This window comes from Ornithorhynchus anatinus, chromosome 2 (assembly GCF_004115215.2).
Source record: "Ornithorhynchus anatinus isolate Pmale09 chromosome 2, mOrnAna1.pri.v4, whole genome shotgun sequence".
NCBI classification, from domain to species: domain Eukaryota; kingdom Metazoa; phylum Chordata; class Mammalia; order Monotremata; family Ornithorhynchidae; genus Ornithorhynchus; species Ornithorhynchus anatinus.
Window position 1 is genome coordinate 134,374,761 of NC_041729.1, and position 24,297 is coordinate 134,399,057.

The following is a 24,297-nucleotide window of genomic DNA, read 5'->3' on the forward strand; positions in this document are numbered from 1 at the left end:
ATATGGAATAATAATAGTAATGGTGTTTCTGAAGTGCTTACTATGTTCTAAGCACTGGGGTAGATATAGGGTAATCAGGGTGTCCCACATGGGGCTCACGCTTTTAATGTGACAGCTTAATGTTACAGATGAGGTAACTGAGGGACAGAGAAGTTGAGTGATTTGTCCAAGGTCACACAGCGGACAAGTAGCAGAGGCAGGATTAGAACCCACATCCTCTGACTCCCAAGACTGTGCTCTTTGCACTGAGCCACACTTTGGAGGTTGATACAGAAGGAAAAGGGCCGTGAAGAAGAGAGAGAGGGGGCCCTGAAGCGTGCACGCGTGCGCGCGCGAGAGAGAGAGAGAGAGAGGAAGCAGGCTGGCTGAGGAAAATCATTTGTGAATGGGAGAGTGAGCTGTACAGAACTACTTTAGATGTTGTTACCGAGAGGAAAGGGCCTTAAAGGAAAGCTAAGAGCCATAGACAAACCGCCCGTGTTTAGAACAGTGCTTGGCACATAGTAAGTGCTCCTCTGCCGCCCACCTCCTCACTGTCCCCCGGTCTCGCCTATCCCGCCATCGACCCCGGGCCACGTCCTCCCGTGGTCCCTGAACACCCTCCCTCCTCACCTCCGACAATCTAATTCTCTTCCCCTCTTCAAATCCCTACTTAAAGCTCACCTCCTCCAAGAGGCCTTCCCAGACTGAGCTCCCCCTTTCTTCCCTCTGCTCCCTCTACCCCCACCTTCACCTCTCCACAGCTAAACCCTCTTCTCCCCACTTTCCCTCTGCTCCTCCCCCTCTCCCTTCCCATCCCCTCAGCACTGTACTCGTCCACTCAACTGTATAAATCTTCATCACCCTATTTATTTTGTTTAATGAGATGTACATCAGCCTGATTCTATTTATTTGCCATTGTTTTCATGAGAGGTTCTTCCCCTTGACTCTATTTATCGCCATTGTTCTCGTCTGTCTGTCTCCCCCGAATAGACCGTAAGCCCGTCAAAGGGCAGGGACTGTCTCTATCTGTTGCCGATTTGTACATTCCAAGCACTTAGTACAGTGCTCTGCACATAATAATAAATACTATTGAATGAATGAACAAATACCGTCATCATCATCACCAGATGCCTCTAAGTGAATGTAGGACTGACTGTAGGTGAAGCCTTTTCCAGGCGGCTCACAAACTGCACTGGAGGTAGAAAGTTGAAGAATACCTGTGGCATTTGTTAAGCACTTACTATGTGCCAATACTGAGGATACAAGGTAATCAGGTAGGACAGTGTCCCTGTCCTACATGGGGCTCACATGGGTTGAATCTACATTTTACAGATGAGGAAACTGAAGGAAAGAAAAGTTAAATTATTTGCCCAAGGTCACGTAGCGGATACGTGGCAGAGCTGGGATTAAAACCTACATCCCATGGTTGACAGGCCGTGCTGCTTCTCCATAAAACCGGATAGCCCCTCTGACTTCCACTCATCTTACACCTTCAGCCTTTTTCCTAATTGTTCGGCTTGAGTATAATTGTCCAAGCTGAACCAGGGAGTAAATTTCGGTAGGAACGATTTGATGGTGGGTACCCAAATCTTTCCAAACCAGGGAATTTTTCACAACCTGGAGAGCATATACATGAATTTGATGACCTAAAGCCAACCCAGGCTAGAGAGGCCACTGACAACACTCAAAATACCACATGGCCCTTTGCCGATCTAGACGTGTTACATCACGTACATTAGGCAGGTTGCACAGTACAATGGTGATGTCAAGAATTTATTGCAAGAAGCTGCAGAACTTTTTTATGGTATTTGTTAAGCACTTACTATGTGCCGGGCACTGTACTAAATGCAAGCTAAACAGGTTGGACACAGTTCTTGTCCCACATGGTCTCACAGTCTTAATCCCCAATTTATAGATGAGGTAACTGAGGCACAGAGAAGTGAAGTGACTTACCCAAGGTCATACAGCATGGAAGAGCCTGGATTAGAAGGTCTTTTTGACTCCCAGGCCCACGCTCTAGCCCCTGGACCACACTGCTTCTCGACTTGACCCTTTCCCTGGCTCTAGAGTTATTATTCCCCTCTCAGAATCACACCTGGAGAGTTTCCAGTCCTCTACCAGTCTCGACTATGGGAGGGAGAGTCAAGCAGAGGCCTGTCCATTCCATTCCTAGCTTGGCCAGTGGCTAGCGAGTGGAAGGCCATCTGCTGCAAGTCAGAATTCACCTGTGCTGGACAGCAGCGGCAAGGAAGAAAGTCAGGGCAAGGGTAAACCGCTTCTGTATTTTTACCAAGAAAACTCTCTGGATCCACTACCGGAACGATTGCAGATGGAGGTCGGGGGTTCTGGGAGAGATAAGCCCACGGAGTCGCTATGGGTCGGAGACGACTCGACGGCATACGACAAGAGTTATTGCATTTCCCACCCAGCTCCTTGCAAGCATGCTGCCACTCCAGGATTGTAGAGGCTAAGTCGTAGTTGCCACAGCAAATGGAAGTTAAATGTTCAAAGTCCAAATACCAGTCATAGAGGCCTCCAGTATCGTATTAATATTGAGCAGGGGGACAGATCAGCCAAATGGTCATCGTGGGCAGAGAATGTGTCCACCAACTCTGTTATATTGTAAAGTTCCAATCGCTTAGTACAGTGCACTGCACACAGCATGCAATAAATTCATTCAATCATATTTATTGAGCGCTTATTGTGTGCAGAGCACTGTACTAAACCCTTGGAATGTACGATTGGCAACAGGTACAGACATTCCCTGCCCAACAACAGGCTCACAGTCTAAATATCATTGATTGATTGAAACGGCCATTCTAATCCAAGCCTCAAACACCCACATTCCATAAGGATTCACAGGGTTGGGGGAAGTTATAATAATAATAATAGTGATGATCGTGGTATTTGTTAAGCGCTTACTATTTGCCAGTCACTGTACTAAGTCCTGGGGTGGATACAAGCAAATCGGGTTGGACACAGTCCCTATCCCCATATTACAGGTGAGGTAACTTAGGCACAGGGAAGTGAAGTGACTTGCCCATAGTCACCCAGCAGACAAGTGACGGAGCCAGGATTAGAACCCAGGTCCTTCTGACTCTCAGGCCTGTGCTCTATCCACTACATCATGCTGCTAGTAAACTCAAAAGCTAGCAGAAGGTGACCTTGAAAAGTAGTCGCGTGTGGGGAGAGGCAGTAATAAAAACAGTTGCAGAAGTGGGGATGATGACGTGGGCACAGTCTCATCGACTCTGGATGGCAAGCAGCCAATAGTATTTATTGAGCAAGTAGATAGGATGGTGTCTACTTACACCACTGACTCTCCCAATTATTACTAATAACAATAATTAGGGTACATGTTAAGCACCTACTCTGTGCCAAGCACTGTTCTAAGCACTGGAGTAGGTACAAGTTAATCAGGTTGCACAGAGTTCCTGCCCCACACGCAGCTCACACTCTTAGTCCCCATTTTACATCTGAGATAACTAAGGCTCAGCAAAGTGAAATGATTTACCCAAGGGCACACAGCAGACATGTGGCAGAGGCAGGATTAGAACCCAGGTCCATCTGACTCCCATGCCCGTGCTCTGTCCACTAAACCACGTTGCTTAGAACAGTTTGCTCTCACACAATAAACAGTCAGTGCCTGGCACATAGTAAGTGCTTAACAAATACCATAAACATAAATAAATAAATAATTGCCATGGATTGATTAAGAGTATAATAGAGGTGAAAAGCACAATCCCTGCCCAGCAATCCATCTACTAGAGGAGGCAGACCCAATATGATTAGAGGGAGGAGGAAAAAGAGAATGGAAAGATGATTAAATGAGTGCTTAATAGAAACTACAGATTTCTATGTGCAGAGAAGCTCCATGAGTAGCTGCGAGTGCAGAAGTGACCGGGGAGGAGAAAATTAATCGAGGAACGCCTTCTGGAGGAAGTGGGATTTCAGTATATCGGTAGAGGTGGGGAGAACTGTGGTCTGGAAGAATTGAGGTAGTAGAGAGTTTCAAGCAGTAGGAGGGCATGAGCTGATGGGGGAGGGCAGGAGGCGGCAAGAGGTAAGGTTTGAGATAGTGGGATATTGGGGGTGAGAAGGGCAGATAAGTTAAAAAGAGAGTACAGTGCTCTGCACACAGTAAGTGTTCAATAAATGTTATTGATTTCTGGATGGGTTGAGCGGTGGTAGGAAGCCCTCTGCACACAGTAAGTGTTTAATAAATACTATTGATTTCTGGATGGACTGAGGGGCAGTAGGGAGCCTCAGAACCAATCGTCAAGAGCGTTTCCTCTACGTGGAGAGGAATGAGTAGCCGCTGGAAGTTTTTGAGGAGAGATTCTTTTGTACTGTACTCTCCCAAGCCCTTACTACAGTGCTCTGCACACAGTAAGCACTTAGTAAATATCATCGATTCATGTATTAATTGATCAGTGAACAAAACTACATTCTAAGAAGATGATTTGAAATGCAGAGGATAGTACAGCTGATGATGATGGTACTTGTTAAGCATGCTGACTATGTGCCAGGCACTGTACTAAACACTGGGGCAGATTCTAGCAAATCAAGTGTGGTGAGCCCACAGCAAGCTTCCTTTTTAGTGACTGTCTGTGATCCCATGAACAAGGAAGAGACTGCAAAGGCACTGGTGAGTTCTACCAGAGGCAGGTGACTGCGGGCCTGTAGGGGAGAAGCAGGGAGGTGGGGCTTTCTCTCCCTGTTCTACCCCGTAACAGCCTCGAACAATCAATGACAGCATGTAGAGCCCCAGCTGCCATGCCTAAGGCATATAAAAGGCAGTTGCTGTGAGTGGTGAGGGGGTACTTGGAGGCGTGTTGAGCTGCAGAGAGAAGCAGGATTGGAGCAGAAGCATGTAGAGAAGCAAGAAGGAAACACGGTGAGAGCAGAATTTGGAAGCAGCAGAAGGCAGCAGGACTTGGAAGCAGAAAGAAGAAGCACCAGCAGAAAGGGCTCCTTTGACCATAGACTGGTACTGGACCCTTGGTGGAGTGAGTGTGTCTATGTGTCACTCCCTTGCACGCCAGTAAAACTAAGTAGAGAACTTTCCACAGTAACCTGAGTGATCAGAGGTGTGGTTTGAACTCTACTATATGTCACCGAGGCTCCCCTGGTACAGGAAGGTCCTGGTTGGTTCAAACTGGGGGCTCACGACATCAAGTTGGAAAGGGTCCCTGTCCCAAGTGGGCCTCACAATCTCAATCCCCATTTTACAGATGAGGTATCTGAGGCACAGAGAAGGAAACTGACATACCCAAGGTCACACGGCAGACAAGAGGCAGAGCCGGGATTAGAACCCCTGACCTTCTGACTCCCAGGCCAGTGTTCTATCCACTACGTCATGCTGCTTAATTATTAATAATAATTATTATTATTATTAAAGGGAGCAAGTCAGGGCAGTGCAGAAGGGAGTGGAAAAGAACAAGAAGGCTTAGTCAGGGAAGGTCTCTTGGAGGAGTTGTGCCTTCAATAAGGCTTTGAAAGAGGGGAGAGTAATTATCTGTTGGATATGAAGAGGGAGGGCGTTTCAAGCCATTTCCTTGGCAAACTCATTTGATCCCATGGATTCAACTACCATCTCTATGTGCATCTACATCTCCAGCACTGATTTATATCCTTCTATGCAGTCTCACATTTCCTCACCTTCAGGACATCTCTACTTGGGTGTCCCGCTGGCACTTCAAACTTAACATGTCCGAAACAGAACTCTTCTATTCCCACCCATACCCTGTCCTCCCCGTGACTTTCGTTCACTCGTTCATTCAATCGCCTTTATTGAGTCCTTACTGTGTGCCGAGCACTGTACTAAGAGCTTGGAAAGTAAAATCTAGCCCTAAAGAGAGATAATTCCCGCCCAAATTGGGCTTATAGTCTAGATGGGGGAGGTGGACAACAAACCAATAAGAAGACATCAATATAAATAAATAGAATTATAGCTATATACATATATTCATAAATGCTATAGGGTGGGGAGAAGGGGGAAGTAGCAAAGAGAAAGAGTTGAGGTGACGGGGAAGGGAGGGGGAGCTGAGGAAAAGGGGACTTAGTCTGGGAAGGCCTCCTGGGAAGGAGGTGCACTTCAATATTCATTCATTCATTCAATCGTATTTATTGGGTGCCTACTATGTGCAGAGCACTGTACTAAGCCCTTGGAAAGTACAATTCGGCGACAGATAGAGACAATCCCTACCCAACAACTGGCTCTCAGTCTAGAAGGGGGAGACGGAAAACAAAATAAAACAAGTAGACAGGCATCAATGTCATCAAAATAAATAGAAGCATAGATATACACACATCATTAATGAACTAGAGTAATAAATATGTACCAAGTAATAAGTAATATATACAAATATGCACAAGTGCTGTGGGAAGGAGGGGGTAGAGCAGAGGGAAGGAGTGGGGCGAAGGGGAGGGGGAGCAGAGGGAAAGGTAGGGCTCAGTCTGGGAAGGCCTCTTGGAGGAGGTGAGCTCTCAATAGGGCTTTGAAGAAGGGAAGGGAGTCAGTTTGGCGGATGTGAGGAGGGACGGCATTCCAGGACAACGGGAGGACATAGGCCAGGGGTTGTCAGTGGGACAGGCGAGAATGAGGCATAGTGAGGAGGTTAGTGGCGGCTTATGAGCGGAGTGTAGGGGGTGGGCTGTAGAAGGAGAGAAGGGAGGTGAGGTAGGAGGGGGCAAGGTGATGGAGAGATTTGAAACCAAGAGTGAAGAGTTTTTGCTTCATGCGAAGGTTGATAGGCAACCACTGGAGGGTTTTGAGGAGGGGAGTGACATGCTCAGAGCGTTTCTGTAGAAAGATAATCCGGGTAGTGGAGTGAAGTATAGACTGAAGCGGGGAGAGACAGGAGGATGAGAGAGGAGGCTGATGTAATAATCCAGTTGGGATATTTTGAGAGTTTGTTCCAGCAAGATAGCAGTTTGGATGGAGTGGAAAGGGCGGATCTTGGAGATGTTGTGAAGGTGAGACCGCAGGTTTGGTGATGGATTGGATAAGTGGGGTGAATGAGAAAGCAGAGTCCAGGATGACACCAAGGTTGTGAGCTTGTGAGATAGGAAGGATGGTAATGCTGTCTACGGTGATGAGAGAGTCATGGAGAGGATGGGGTTTGGGAGGGAAGATAAGGAGTTCAGTCTTGGACATGTTGAGTTTTAGGTGGCGGCCAGACATCCAGGTGGAGATGTCCTGAAGGCAGGAGGAGATACGATCCTGGAGGGAGCGAGAGAGAAGAAGGAGGAGATGTAGATTTGGGTGTCATCCGCATAGAGATGAGAGTTGAAGCCGTGGGAGCAAATGAGTTCTCTAATGGAGTGAGTGTAGATGGATAATTGAAGGGGACCAAGAACTGAACATTGAGGGGCTTTCCTGTCACTGAGGACAGAACCACCATCTTAACCCGTAACTTGACCTTATCCTTGACTCCTCTCTCTCATTCAACCCATATATTCACAGTGTCACTAAATCCTGTCAGTTCATCCATCACAACGTTGCTAAAATCTGCCTTTTCCTCTCCACCCAAACTTCTACCGTGTTAATCCAAGCATTTATCCTATCCTGCCTCGATTATTGCATCAACCTCCTTCCTGACCTCCCTTCCTCCTGTCTCTTACCACTCCAGTGGGTACTTCTTTCTTCTGCCCAGATCATTTTTCTACAAAAACATTCAGTCCATGTTTCCCCACTCCTCGAGAACCTCCAGTGTTTGCCCATCCACCTCTGCATCAAGTAGAAGCCCCTTACCATCGACTTTAAAGCACTCAATCACCTCGTCCCCTCCAACTCTGTCTCGCTGCTTTCCTACTACAACCCAACCCTCACACTTCACTCCTCTAATGTTAACCTACTCGCTATAACTCAATCTCACCTATCTCCCTGCTGACTTCTTGCCCATGTCCTGCCTCTGTCCTGGAACATCCTTCCTCTTTATAGCTGTCAGACGATCACTCTCGCCTATCTCCAAAGCCTTTTGAAAGGCACATCTCCTCTAAGAGGGTTTCCCCAACTAGGCTTTCAATTCCTCTTTTCCCACTCCATTCTGGGTTGTCCTTGCACTTAGATTTGCACCCTTTACTCACGCCAGCACTTGCGAACATATTCATAATTTATTTATATTATTATCTGTCTCCCTCTCTAGATTGTCAACTCACTGTGGGCAGGGAACACGTCTACCAGCTGTTCATATTGTACTTTCCCAAGTGCTTAGGAAAGTGCTCTTCACACAGTAAGCACTCAACAAAGACAACTGATTGATTTATTGATTGAAATGTGACGTTACATAGCAGGAAAGAGACTGAGGCCTATGAGGTAGAGTAGGGGTCATAGGCTATAAACTCCTTATAAGCTGGGATCGTCTTACTGAAACATATTCATTTAATCGTATTTATTGAGTGCTGTGTGCAAAGCACTATATTAAGTGCCTGAAAGAGTACAATACTCTACCCTTTAAGCCTAGAGCCTCTTATTAATGCTCATTATTATTTTTATCATTATCACCACCTAAGAAGCCTTCTCTGATAAACCCCTCATTTTCTCACCTTATTCACCCTCCCATCTGCATTGCCCATGCTCTTGGGTGGACACTGTGAGCACTTTGATACCCACCCCTATATCCCCACAGTCAGTCAATTATATTTAATAATAATTATGGTATTTGCTAAGCACTTACTATGTGCCAAGCACCATACTGAGCTCTGGGGTGGGTACAAGTAAATCGGGTTGGATACAGTCCCTGTCCCACATGGGGCTCACAGTCTCAATTCCCATTTTACAGATGAGGTAACTGAGGTCCAGAGAAGTGAAGTGACTTGCCCCGGGTCACACAGCAGACAAGAGGCAAAGCTGGGGTTAGAAACCATGACCTACTGACCCCCAGGTCCGTGCTCTAGCCACCATGCCATGCTTATTGAGCACTTACTGCGTGCACAGCACTGTACTAAATGCTTGGGAGAGTACAATATAACAGTAAACACACCTATTCCCTCCCCACAACAAGCTTACAGTCTACAGGGGGAGAACATATCCCTTATACTTCCCCACTTCTCTCATCTGTAGTTTCTTTTAATGTCTACCTTCCTCTCTAGGGTGTAAGTCTACCAACACTATTGTATTGTACCCTTGCAATCACTCTGCACACTGTAAGCACTCAATAAATATTTCTGATTGATTGATTTGACATGGGTTGATAGCTGGAGAGACCCAGCAAGGAATTTTTTTAAGAATGGATGGACATAAGCGTACATAAAGACAGAAGGGAAGGAGTCAGTGGGGAGTGAGAGGTTGAAGATGGCAATAAGTGAGAAGAGTAGGAGCAATAATAATAACGGCGGTATTTGTTAAGCGCTTACTATGGGCCAAGCAGGGGTAGATACATGTTTATCAGGTTGATCACTGTTCATGACCCACGTGGCGCTCACAGTCTCAATCCCCATTTTACAGCTGAGGTAACCGAGGCACAGAGAAGTTAAGTGATTTGCCCGAGGTGACACGGCAGATGTGGTGGAGCTGGGACCTTATTCACTCATTCAATTGTATTTATTGAGTGCTTACTGTGTGCAGAGTACTGTACTAAGCACTTGGAAAGTATAATTTGGCAACAGATAGAGACGATCACCCCCCAACAAGGGATGTGATTCCAAGGCTGGTGCTCTGACTGCTATACCACTTTGAAGATGTTGAAAGGGATGGGATCCAGTGCAGTTGATGCAGCCCATGAAGGCAAGTAACACTTTTAGCTCTAATGCAACACAACTGCCAACCCAAAGAGGCATATTGAACTCTCAAGATCCCAGGTACTGGCCAAGATTATACCCCCTGCCCCAAGCTAGTCTCCAGGTGGACCATCGCCATCCTGATCTACATCTTCAGCCATTACGTATCGCAGCCGGATATCCACCAGGAGTCACACTGACCTTCGGAGACGTATCTTAAGTTACATCGGTGGGACCAAAAAAAAAAAAAATGTACAAGCAATCTTTCTTTCTCCTCCAGTCGCCTTTGGTGTTACGACGTTTCAGTAGTTCTAGGCTCTCTGCCAGATCTTTCTCTGCACCCTCTGTGGTTTTCTCAGTAAAATATCACCAGACAGATGGGTTTATCTTTCAGCTTCTCTGGGATTTTTCTAGGTTCAGGCTGCTAGTCTGGCAATCTGGGCTGTTGATAGCAACCAAAGAGATGCTGAACCAGCAGTAGTAACCTTGCAGGTGTTCAGCAATCCAGCCGGTAGGCCAATTTTGTTCATTTTAAATTTCTCTTCACCTGCTGTAACTCTGCCCTCTCCTCCCCCTGGCAACATTAAATTCTCCATCCTTATTGACTCCAGTGCCTACTGGCCATTACAGCTGTTTCAGATGTTTATCTCCTTCCCAAACCACCTATCCCCTTGCCTCTTCACCATCTTTTTTTTTAATGGTATTTGTTAAGCGTTTACTGTGCGCACTGTATTAAGGGCTGGGGTAGGCAGGGAATGTGTCTGTTTATGGTTACACTCTAATAATAATTATGGTATATAAGTGTTTATTATGTGCCAAGTACCTTTCTAAGCGCTCTCCCAAGCACTTAGTACAGTAGAGAAGCAGCATGGCTCAGTGGAAAGAGCCCGGGCTTGGGAGTCAGAGGTCATGGGTTCGAATCCCGGCTCTGCCACTTGTCAGCTATGTGACTGTGGGCAAGTCACTTCACTTCTCTGTGCCGCAGTGACCTCATCTGTAAAATGGGGGTTAACTGTGAGCCTCACGTGGGACAGTCTGATTACCCTGTATCTCCCCCAATGCTTAGATCAGTGCTCTGCACATAGTAAGCACTTAAATACCAACATTTTTTTTATTCCACACAAAGTAAGTAATAAATAAATACAATTGAACAAACAAATAAGTGAATAAAAGCTAATCGGGTTGGACACAGTCCATATCGCACAAGGGGCTCACAGTCTTAATCTCCATATTACAGATAGCATGGCTCAGTGGAAAGAGCACGGGCTTTGGAGTCAGGGCTCATGAGTTCCAATCCCAGCTCTGCCACTTGTCGGCTGTGTGACTGTGGGCAAGTCACTTAACTTCTCTGTGCCTCAGTTCCCTCATCTGTAAAATGGGGATTAAGACTGTGAGCCCCACGTGGGACAACCTGATTCCCCTATGTCTACCCCAGCGCTTAGAACAGTGCTCGGCACATAGTAAGCGCTTAACAAATACCAACATTATTATTATTATTAGATGAGGTAAGTGAGGCCCGGAGAAGTTGAGTGACTTGCCCAAAGTCACACAGCAGACAAGTGTCTTGGAGGAGATGTGATTTTAATAAAGATCTGATAGTGGGGAGAGTGGCGATCTTTCAGATAATAATAATAATAATCATGTTGGTATTTGTTAAGCGCTTGCTATGTGCAGAGCACTGTTCTAAGTGCTGGGGTAGATTCAGGGTAATCAGGTTGTCCCATGTGAGGCTCATAGTTAATCCCCATTTTACAAATGAGGTAACTGAGGCCCAGAGAAGTTAAGTGGCTTGCCCACAGTCACACAGCTGACGAGTGACAGAGCCGGGATAAGAAGTGGGAGGGAATTCCAGGCCAGAGGGAGGATGAGAGCCAAGGGTAGTTGGTGAGATAGATGAAATCGAGGCACAGTGAGTAGGTTGACATTTGAGGGATGAAGTGTACACCTATGTTAGTAAGAAATCAGCTAATAATAATAATAATGTTGGTATTTGTTAAGCGCTTACTATGTGCAGAGCATTGTTCTAAGTGCTGGGGTAGATACAGGGTAATGAGGTTGTCCCACATGAGGCTCACAGTTAATCCCCATTTTACAAATGAGGTAACTGAGGCCCAGAGAAGTTAAGTGACTTGCCCAAAGTCACACAGCTGACAAGTGGCAGAGCCGGGATTCAAACCCATGACCTCTGACTCCCAAGCCCGGGCTCTTTCCACTGAGCCACGCTGCAAAGTAAGATAGGAGGGGACAAGTCGATTGAGTAGTTTAAAGCCGATGGTGAGGAGTTTCTATTTGATGTGGAGATGGATGGGCAACCAGTAGAGGTTCTTGAGAAGTGGGGAGACACAAAGTAAATTTTTCTTTTAAGAAAAATGATCCAGGTGGCAAAGTGAAATATGGACTGGAGTCGAGAGAGATAGGAAGCAGGTAGATCAGTGAGGAGGTTGAGGCAGTAATCTAGGCAGCAAGTCACTTAACTTCTCTGTGCCTCAGTTCCCTCATCTGTAAAATGGGGATTAAGACTGTGAGCCTCACGTGGGACAAGCTGATGACCCTGTATCTACCCAAGCGCTTAGAACAGTGCTCTGAACATAGTAAGCGCTTAACAATCGATTAGACTGTAAACCCGTCAATGGGCAGGGACTCTATCTGTTGCCGATTTGTACATTCCAGGCGCTTAGTACAGTGCTCTGCACATAGTAAGCACTCAATAAATACTATTGAATGAATGAATAAGAGCCTTCTGACTCCAAGGCCATACTACTTCCAGCTTCATCAGGCCCAAAAAGAACATGCTGGACCAAGAATGTGCCTGGAACTGCGTCTCTAGGGAAGGGAGGGTCTGAAGTGCCCCCCTCCCTCCGGCCCCCACCATATGATAAGCTGGAGCAGATAATACTAATAATAACTGTGGTATTTGTTAAGTGCTTACTCTATGCTAAGCACTGTACTGAGAGCTGGGGTGGATACAAGCAAATCGGGTTGGACACAGGCCCTGTCCCACCTGGAGCTCGCAGTCTTCCTCCTCATTTTACAGATGAGGAAACTGAGGCTCAGAGAAGTGAAGTGACTTGCCCAAGATCACACAACAGACAAATGGTAGAGCTGGGATTTGAGCCCACAACCTTCTGACTCCCAGGCCTGTGCTGTACCCACTACGCCATGCTGCTTCTATGCATATACTAATCATGGAAATTTCTTGTGCACTCCCCCCACCCTCCACCATCTGCCCCAAATTGTGTCAAAAATTGGCAGAAATTCCAAACCAATCAGATCCTACCCACAGAAACCATCCAGAGGACACGGCCCCTGAGTGTGCCGGAAATCCACACCTTCGGCCGGGTGGAATGTGATTCAAGAAGGACACCTGGGAACCTACAAGGGACACCAATAGAACAATCAAAAGAAGTTCAGCAAAAAACGCACCTGTATGGTCTACCCGGTGGTCCACAGTATCCAATGCGACTGAGAGATCATGGTCGTTTCAAAGGTACTTTTCCAAACGAAACAATTCAAGATCCTTCTTTCTTTCTTCCTGGAATCTGGTTTCCATCTGAGAGCTTGGTACAGTGCTTTGCACTCTGTAGGCACTCAATGAGTGCCAATTATTAGGCTGGTCACTGATGACGCTCAGTGACTGGGAGATAGACACGATGCAATATGGGACCATAGCGTAATATAATGGTCATATATGCCGTTTTGAGGAAATACGATTGGAATCAACCAGGAGAGGCAGTGTGGCCTCATGGATCGAGCACAGGCCTAGGAAATCAGAAGGACCTGGATTCTAATCCGGAGTCTGCCATTTATCTGCTATTTGTCTGCTGTATGACCTTGGGTAGGTCACTTCACTTTTCTGGGCTTCAGTTTCCTCATTTGTAAAACAGAGATTAAGACTGTGAGAGCAATGTGGGCCCGGGACTCTGTCCAACCTGAAAAACTTGTATCTACCCCAGAGCTTAGTACAGTGCCTGGCACATAGTAAGGCACTTAACAAAAACCATTTTTTAAAAAATCTGACTCTAAAGTGCTTTCCTGGAGGAGGAGACCCGAATTCTTCCACTGGCTCCGGAACCTTTGTGTTTCCTGCTCATTTACCTCTGAATATGGGCTGATTTCACTGCTTCCAAGCTACACAGTAGAAGATGAGGCAGAAATGGGCTGGGCACTGTAAACAATAATATTAATAATAATAATTTTGATAGCATTTGCTAAGCACTTACTATGTGGCAAGCACTGTTCTAAGCACTGGGGTAGATACAAGTTAATCAGGTTGGACACAGGTCCCTGTCCCACACAGGGCTCACAGATTTAATCCCCATTGTACAGTTGAGGTAACTGAGGCACAGGGATGTGAAGGGACTCACTCAAGGTCACACAGCACACAAGTGGCAGAGCTGAGATTAGAACCCATGACCTTCTGACTCCCAGGCCTATGCTTTATCCACTACGTCATGCTGCTTCTCAATAAAAATATCAGGTACCAAGGCACCTGGTGCTATATCTGTACCGGACAAAGGATCGGGCCAGCTTGAGAACTACACAGATCAGCCTAAAACCGGTCGATTAGCCTTTTGACCATCGACTGATTTAATCGCTTTTGTCCTCCTCTTTTGCTCAGCCTCTTTTAAGTATAATAGACAAAAGTGGACAGAATACTTTTAAGAGGCATCTGACTAAAACAGAAAAATGGGGGGATTAATAGCGATTGTGGCATTTACTCTGTGCCAAGCACCGGACTAAGCTCTGGGGGAGGTACAAGATAATCAGGTCCCGTAGTCTAGGGAGCACGGAAATCGAATCCCCTTTTGGCTGATGAGAGAATTGAGGCCCAGAGGTCACAGAGCAGGGGAGTGGCAGAGCCAGAATTAGAACCCAGGTCCTCTGGCTCCCAGGCCCATGCTCCATCTGCTAAACCAGGCTGCTGAATCTTCAAGGTGGTGTAGTGGCTAGAGCACGGGCCTGGGAGTCAGAAGGTCATGGGTCCTAATCCCGGTTCTGCCACTTGTCTGTTGTGTGACCTTGGGCTAGTCACTTCTCTGTGCTTCAGTTCCCTCTTCTGTAAAATGGGGATTGAGACCGTGAGCCCCACATGGGACAGGGACTGTGCCCCACCCAATTTGCTTCCATCTACCCCAGCGCTTAATACGGTGCCCGGCACATAGTAAGCACTTAACAAATACTACAGTTATTATTATTCCATATAGTACTCCTTGTTTCCTGTTTTTAAAAATGGCATTGCATCACTGACCATCATACAGCTTGTGGTCATAGATGAGCCAGGTCTTCCCCTTTTGGTCTTTTTCCAATCTAGCCTTTCCCCATGTGTACAGGTACTATTTGTTTTTGTTCCTGGGGATCCTACTTTATTCCCTATTAAATTTTACCCCATTTTAGCAGAATCATTCATTTTCTCAAGGTCAATTTAAATTTTTTTCATTTTTTTCAAAGCATTAGAAACAATACTCAATTTAGTATCATCTGCAAACTTGATGAACACACTCTAGATTCTTTCATTCAGGTCATTAGTGAAGATAATAAATACAATAATTACAAGACTGTGTGTGAACTTGGCCAAGTCACTATCCCCCTAATTACACTCTCCAACTTCTCCCTCCAATTACTCTCCCCCACTTTTCCCTCCAGTTACTCTTCTTCACTTCAAAGCCTTATTGAAGGCACATCTCCTCCAAGAGGCCTCCCCTGACTAAACGCTCTTTTCCTTTTCTTCAACTCCCTTTTTGTCACCCTGACTTTCTCCTTTTAGTCATCCCCTCTCCCAGCGCCACAACATTTACGTACATATCTATAGGTTATTTATATTAAAGTCTATCTCCCCCTCTAGACTGTAAGTTCATTGAGGGCAGGAAATGTATATGTCATACTGTTCATTCATTCAATCATATTTATTGAGCACTTACTGTGTACTAAGTGTTTGGAAAGTACAATACAGCAATAAAGAGAGACAATTCCTGCCCACAATGGACTCACAGTCTCTTTTGTACTCTCCCAAGTGCTTAGTAATAATAATAATTACGATATTTGTTAAGCGTTTACCATGTGCAAAGCACTGTTCTAAGCGCTGGGGTTGATACAAGGTAATCAAGTTGTCCCACGTGGGGCACACAGTCTTAATCCCCATTTTCCAGATGAGGTAACTGAGGCACAGAGAAGTTAAGTGACTTGCCCAAAGTCACAGAGCTAAAAAGTGGCAGAAACGGAATTAGAACCCATGACCTCTAAGTCCCAAGCCAAGACTCTTTCCACTAAGCCACGCTCTGCACACAGCAAGCACTTAATATATATGATTAACTGATTGACAGTGGAGCCTCCCTGCCGAGAACTGGGAATCGGTAGCTGACGGCAGACCAGTATGCTGCACTGCCATCAAGAAGGAAAGTGGCTCTCTTCGAGTGAATGCTCCGTACAAAAAGGAGAGAGAGAAAACAACCAGGTGCTAGAAACATCAAGTACAAGTGGCCACCTTTTTATGTGCCCAAGGTAGCCAGGACTTTGAACACAACATTGAGCTTTTCAGCCATACCTGGACTTCACAGTAAATGATGTCTTCTTCAAATATGGACAGTGATGAATGTCTTGCCTTATGCTGTCAAGTCGTCTTGGACCCATAGAGACTCCATGGACACATCTCTCCCAGAATTCCCCACCTCCATCTGCGATTGTTCTCGTAGTGGATCCATAGAATTTTCTTGGTAAAAATCTGGAAGTGGTTTATCACTGCCTCCTTCCGTGCAATCAACTTTAGTCTCCATCCTCGACTCTCTCCCGTGCCACTGCTGCCCAGCGCAGGTGAGTTTTGACTTGTAGCAGATTGCCTTCTACTGACTAGCCATTGCCCAAGCTAGGAATGGAACGGGGTATAATAATAATGATGTTGGTATTTGTTAAGCGCTTACTATGTGCAGAGCACTGTTCTAAGCGCTGGGGTAGATACAGGGTAATCAGGTTGTCCCATGTGAGGCTCACAGTCTTAATCCCCATTTTACAGATGAGGTAACTGAGGCCCAGAGAAGTTAAGTGACTTGCCCACAGTCACACAGCTGTCTGGTGGAGGAGCTGGGATGCCTCTGCTTGATTCTCCCTCCCGTAGTCAAGAGTGGTAGAGAACTGGAAGAAATCCAGGTGAGTTTTATTTTAATAGATAAAATATAATGTATAATATATGTGTATATTTCATCTTAACAATTGGTTAATTCCTTTGATGTGTAATAGAGAAAAATGGACAGAATACTTTCAGGAGGCACCTGACTAAAGCAGAGAAGTGGAAGGATTGATAATGATTGTGGCATTTGTTAAGCATTTACTATGTGCCAAGCACTGTACTAAGCTCTGGGGGAGGTAAAAGATCATTAGGTCTCACAGCCTAAGTAGGAGGAAGCACAGAAATTGAATCCCTGTTAGATGAGGGAACTGAGGCCCAGACAGGTAAAGTGTCTTGCCCTAGGTCACACAGCAGGGATGAGGCAGAGCCGGGATTAGAACCCAACATTGACCTTTTCAGTCACTTACATGCTGAGAGGCAAACTCAAACTTCACTATCACTGATGTTTTCTTGAAATACGGAATAATGATGAATATATAGAATATAATGTATAGCATAGGTATATATTACATCCTAACAATTGGTTAATACCTTTGATGTTATAAAGACCTGCCTCATCTGAGAAATAAAACATAAAATTAGAGTATAATGCTTTAGCTGTGCATAGCATCTTTTTCTTAATAATTCAAAGAACGTTCATTTATATTCCTCTCGTTTTATTCTCAAAAATCCTGGAAACGGATATTATTGCTTTCCACAGGAGGAAACTGAGGCACAGGCAGCATAACTGAGTTAACTAAGATCTTATAGGTAGTCAATAACTTGCAGCCCAAGCTCTTACCTCTTCATCTGATTGCATTTTTCCTAATTATCTCAGTATTGTGTGCTTCTCACAGTCCTGAAAGGGGGAACCTCTATTCTTTTAATAGTCCAGGGAGTTGAAGAATAGCTCTGATTGATATAAGTATTTCATGCCATTTTGGTTCACTCTTACTTTGTTCTCTACCTTTTTATTGTTCGAAGAAAAAGAACTGAAGGGATAATGTAGAGTATCGACCGTTAGAGTATAGCTCTAGAGAGAAATAATCAGGAAGCTATTGTCCAGACTGAATATCCCGGGGTAGAAGTGTAGAATATAACGTGATAGAAGCATTAAGGAATTTCTTTCCTCAATAAAAGACTATTCTCGTAATAATAGTAGTATTTATTGAGCACCCATTTGGAACAGTGCACTATAAAAATCAGTCAGTCGAAGGCATTTTCTTAGTGCTTACTGTATACAGAGCTCTGTACTGAGTGCTTGGGTGGGTACAATATAACCCAGTTGGTAGACACGTTCCCTGCTCGCAGGATTTCACAATGATAATAGTACTAATGATGACGATGATGATGCTATGTGCCAAGCACTGTTCTAAGCAGTGGGGTAGATACAAGGTTATCAGGTGGTCCCACGTGGGGCTCACAGTTTTAATCCCCAATTTCCAGATGAGGGAACTGAGGGCCAGAGAAATGAAGTGCCTCGCCCAAAGTCACAAAGCTGACAAGTGGCGGGATCGGGATTAGAATCCAGGACCTCTGACTCCCAAGCCTGTGCTCTTTTCACTAAACCACGCTGTTTCTCTAAACCGTGATGCACTATCTAAACTGGGAGACAGACACTGAAGAAGTGGTATGTTTCCAGAGCACAAAAGCTTTCATTCAAAGCTGGGGAGACAATACAGTATAAAACAAGATATTGGTTGAAGCAAGAGGATTCAGAGTAGGAAGAAACCCTCCTATCTTTCCCAGCAGTATTTTAAAAGGAGACTATGAGCTTAATTTGGGCAAGGAATGTGTCTAACAACTTAGTTAAATGATAATAATGAGGATAATGATGATGGTACTCGATTGGCACTTACTATGGTGCCAAGCATTGTTCTAAGTGCTGGGGTAGATACAAGCTGATCAGGTTGAACACAGTCCCTGTCCCACATGGGGGGCTCACACTCTTAATCCCCATTTTACAGATGAGGGAAGTGAGGACCAGAGAAGTTAAGTGACTTCTTAAGAACTTAAGAACTTAAGAACTTAAGAACTTCTTAACTTCTTAAGAAGTTAAGTGACTGGAGAAGCAGCGTGGCTCAGTGGAAAGAGCACGGGCTTTGGAGTCAGGGCTCATGAATTCGAATCCCAGCTCTGCCACTTGTCGGCTGTGTGACTGTGGGCAAGTCACTTAACTTCTCCGTGCCTCAGTTCCCTCATCTGTAAAATGGGGATTAAGACTGTGAGCCCCACGTGGGACAACCTGATTCCCCTATGTCTACCCCAGCGCTTAGAACAGTGCTCGGCACATAGTAAGCGCTTAACAAATACCAACATTAAGTGACTTACCCAAGGTCACACAGCCGACATGTGGCTGAGCCAGGAGTGGAACCCAGGTCCTTCTGACTCCTAGGCCTGTGCTTTATTCACTAAGCCATGTTGCTACTCTCCCAAGTGCTCAATAATATGATTGATTGATACCTTCTGCCTCTGCACACAGTAAATTCTCAATAAATACGATTGACTGATATCTCCTGCCTCCTCTCAAAATCTACTCATCCACCTGAACCTCCAACCCCATTCCTTCACACCTTATCAAAATCCTTGCCCCTTTGATTTTTCCCTCTCTTAGTGACATCTTTAACTGTTCACTCTCTAATGACTTCTACTCTAGTGCTTTCAAGCATGCTCATGATCATGATGATGATGGCATTTGTTAAGTGCTTACTATGTGCGAAGTACTGTTCTAAGCGTTGGCAGGATACAAGGTGATCAGCTTGTCCCACATGGGGCTCACAGTTTTAATCTCCATATTACAGATAAGATAACTGAGGTTCAGAGAAGTTAAGTGCCTTGCCCAAAGTCACACGGCTGACAAGTGGCGAAGCCGGGATTAGAACCCATGACCTCTGACTCCCTAGCCCGTGCTCTTTCCACTGAGCCACGCTGCTTCCCCTTTCCTAAAAAATCCCTGCCTTGACCCCATGGCTCCCTCCAATTATCACCCCATTTCCCTCTTACATTACTCCCCAAACTCCTTGAGCTAGTTGTCTGCACCCATCCTATTTCTCCTCAATGTCTCAGCTACCTTTGACACTGTGGATCGCCCCCTTCTCCTCGAAACATCATCTAACCTTGGCTTCATTGAAACTGTTCACTTCTGGTTTTCTACATAATTATTATTATTATGGTATTTATTAAGTGCTTACTATGATCTAGGCACTGTAATAATAATAATAATAATGATGAAGGTATTTGTTAAACCCTTATTATGTGCCAAGCACTGTTCTAAGTGTTGGGGACGATACAAACTGATCAGGTTGAACACAGTCCCTGTCCCACATGGGGATCACACTCCTAATGCCCATTTTACAGATGAGGGAGCTGAGGACCAGAGAAGTTAAGTGACTTGCCCAAAGTCAAGCAGCTGACAAGCGGCAGAGCCGGGATTAGAAACCAGGACCTCTGACTCCCAAGCCCAGGCTCTTTCCACTAAGCCACGCTCCTTCACACTGAGGTAGATACCAGCAAATCTGGTTGGGCACAGTCCCTGTCCCAGATGAGACTCACAGTCTCCATCCCCATTTTACAGAGTCTCCATCCCCATTTTACAGATGAGGTAACTGAGACATGGAGAAGTGAAGTGACTTGTCCAAGATCACACAGCAGACCTGTGGTGGAGGCAGGACAAGAACTCACAACCTTCTGACTCCCGGGTTCATGCTCTATCCACTAGAGGAGTGACTTGCCCAAGGTCACACAGCAGACGAGTGGTGGAGCCAGGATGATGTGGACTGTTTGGTGACAGGACCAGAAGAAAGATCAGCTTTCAGAAATGGGGTGAGGGTCTCTGGAGTAGAGACTTCGAGCCATTGAGAAATCCAGGCATAGTAAGCATTTTGGTTAACAGAGCAGCAGGGACCAACTTTATATATAGTGAAGAAGCAGCGTGGCTCAGTGGAAAGAGCCCAGGCTTGGGAGTCAGAGGTCATGGGTTCGAATCCCGGCTCCACCACTTGTCAGCTGCGTGACTTTGGGCAAGTCACTTCACTTCTCTGCACCTCGGTTCCCTCATCTGTAAAATGGGGATCAGGAGTGTGATCTCCATGTGGGACAAGGACAGGGTTCATCCTGATCAGTTTGTATCGTCCCCAGCACTTAGAACAGTGCTTGGCACATAGTAATAATGTTGGTATTTGTTAAGCGCTTACTATGTGCAGAGCACTGTTCTAAGCGCTGGGGTAGATACAGGGTAATCAGGTTGTCCCACGTGAGGCTCACAGTCTTAATCCCCATTTGACAGATGAGGGAACTGAGGCACAGAGAAGTTAAGTGACTTGCCCAAAGTCACAGGCTTAACAAATACCATCATTATTATTATTATTATTATGCTTCCTCTCCTCCCACTGGAAAAAAACCAGAGGCCTTCCCTGACTAGGCCCTCATTTCCTCTTTTCCCACTCCCTTCTGCATTGCTCATGACTTGGTTTTGCTCCCTTTTGACCCCTCCCTCAGCCCCTAACTAAATAAAGATACTTATCTTTATTAACGACTCTCCCTGACACTGTCAGCTCGTTGTGGGCAGGGAATGTCTCTACCAACCCTGGGCTTATCAGACTCTCCCAAACGCTTATTACAGTATTCTGCACTCAGTAAGTGCTCAATAAATACCACCGATTGATCGTACACAATGAGGAAGAGACCTCAGCCTCATTTGCCATATTCACACATTAGAATCTCATCTTCACTCATTCATTCATTCAATCGTATTTATTGAGTGCTTACAGCGTGCAGAGCACTGTACTAAGCGCTTGGAAAGTACAATTAGGCAACAGAGACAATCCCTACCCAACAACGGACTCACAGTCAGAATCCCCGTCTTCAAGCTGGTGGTTCTACCATCGATACACTTCAAAGATCATACTACTGACAGAGATCGCAATCCATGCATCTAGATACACATGAAAAAAATACACGAGACGACCGATGCGTGACAAGATCCCCATTCCACACTGTTTGCACGAAAGACGGCTGTGTGGTTTGCAAAAATAAGCTAAGTTTGCAGTTTGGTGTAGTTTATCGTTCTGTCTTGGTCATTTCTGACTGCTCTACAGCCGACCTCTCTCCCTCCCTCCTCAAATCTCACAGACAATCGCTCCCCCTCCACTGAATTCACATCTCTTCCGAGAGCCCTTCCCTGACTAAGCCCTCACTTCCTCTTCTCCCTCTCGCCCCTGCATCTCCCTGAATTATTCCCTTTATTCACCCCCCCGCCCCAGCCCCATGGCACTAATATATGTATCTGTAATTTATTTACTTCTATTAATGTCTGTCCCCCCCAGACTGTTAGTTTACTGTGGGCAGGGAATATGTCTGTTTATTGTTCTGTGGTACTCTCGCAAGTGCTTAGTACAGTGCTCTGCACAGAGTAAGTGCTCAGTAAAGACGATCGACCAACTGACTGACTTTACGTCACATTACTCAAATTACCTGTGACTGTTTCCTAGCGATTTCCAGTTAAGGTTGGGGGAGGGTTTTTCCATTATGAATCAATCGATGGTATTTATTAAGCACTTATCGAGTGAAGTTGCACAACAACATTTTCATTTTGGGGCTAGCTGTATTTCAGGACCTTTTTAGAAGAGACTCCACCGGACTGTAGGCAAGAAGTTTATCGATAAAAACTTAGAGTGTGACAACTGATTCTATTTACATTCTTCCTTCAGTTGTATTATTGGTAATAACATACTAAAACAAATACGACTACCATTAGTATTTGTTGCAGATGAACATGTTATTGGGCTGGTAACATTTTTGTAGGCTAATGTACCAAGCAACAGCTCCTCACCGTCGGATTCAAGGCCTTCTCCCTTGAATTGTTCTCTCCCCGCTACTTATTCTCTTTCGTCTCCCATTACATCTCAGTCCTCTCAGTTCACTCCTCTAACACCGAACCACTCCCCATACCCTTCTCTCATCTCTCCTGCGGACTACTTACTCACACCGTCCCTCTCGTCTGAACCGACCCGCTCCTTCCTATCTGAGAGACCACCACTCTCCTCATTTTCAAAGTTCCACCAAATCACATCTTCTCCGGGAAACTTTCCCTTACTTAGCTCTCTTCCTTCCACTCTAATACCCTTCCAAACTGCCTCACCCATGCCCTTAGTTAATGATAATAATGACTACGATGGTATTTAAGTGCTTACTATTTGCCAAGCACTGTTGTAAGCACTGGGGTAGATACAAGGTAATCAGGTTGTCCCACGTAGGGCTCACAGTCCTAATCCCCAGTTTATAGAGGAGGTAACTGAGGCGCAGAGAAGTGAAGTGACTTGCCCAAAGTCACACAGCTGATGAGTGGCAGAGCTAGGATTAGAACCCACGACCTGATTCCTAAGCCCGGGCTCTTTCCATTAAGCCTTGCTGCTTCTCCAAACCGCTTAGTTCCACCCACTAAGCCTTTGAGTACTCACTCCCACCCCCACAGAGCAGCAGTACAGAGAAGGGCCTGGAAGTCACAAGGTCATGGGTTCTAAACCCATCTCCGCCACATATCTGCTGTGTGACCTTGGGCAAGTCGCCTCAGTTCTCTGTGCCTCAGTTACCTCATCAGCAAAATGCAGATTGAGACTATGAGCCCCACCTGGGACAGGGACTGTGTCCAACTGGATTTGCTTGTATCCACCCCAGCACTTAGTACTGTACCTGACACGTAGAAAGCGCCTACCAAATGCTAATATTATTATTACCTGTAATTGTCACTCTCCCCCATTTAGATTGTAAGCTCCTTGAAGTCAGGGATCGTGACTACGGACTGTATCGTACTCTCCCAAGCACTTAGTAGAGCGCTCTGCACATAGTGAGCCCTCAATAAATACCATTGATTGACTGGTGATCAGAATAGATTAAAAATATAGCAGGTGAACAAGCTAGGGCTTTCTGATGCTACGTAGTGACTGATCTGAGTCCTCTCACGATTTGCATGTTGAATTTGGCTTTTAAACACACCCGTTGATTTGCATAACATCCTCTTGCTAAGTTCCCCGGGCAACAGAAGCAGAGTCAACAAGGGACAAAAAGATTAGAGGGCCTCTCATCAAGATGGTGGTGGCTCTGGGAAAGGAGATAAGATGGTATCATAATGGGAGGGAAAAAAACACCCATCATTTGAGGGAAATTGGGTTCAGCTAGACAGTAACCACTGGAAGGTGCATTGGTCAACACAGAATGGAAGAGAGAAATAGGCCTGTCACATGAAGCTGGGGGGCAACCACATCGAGGGGAGACAGCAATCAGACAATCATTCTGCCCTGGGAAGATAAAGGGATTGGTTCCCAAAATTCAATAGGATATCTAGAATTTGCCCTTGAACTTGAATTCACCCTTGCAGTTGGATTTGCACCCTTTCCTCAGCTCCACAGCACTTCTGTCCATATCCTTAATTTATTTATGTATGTTCATGTCTGTCCCGTCCTCTAGATTGTAAGGTCCTTGTGGGCAGTACTACA

General features: G+C 45.5%; 1 non-coding gene across 1 annotated transcript; it reads left to right on the forward strand.

Moving 5' to 3' along the window:
* The first annotated feature begins 2,059 nt into the window (after positions 1 to 2,059).
* On the forward strand, positions 2,060 to 2,197 carry LOC114809643. The gene has a single exon (XR_003757419.1). It is a non-coding gene; the product is annotated as a small nucleolar RNA SNORA7 (small nucleolar RNA).
* Positions 2,198 to 24,297: the final 22,100 nt, after the last annotated feature.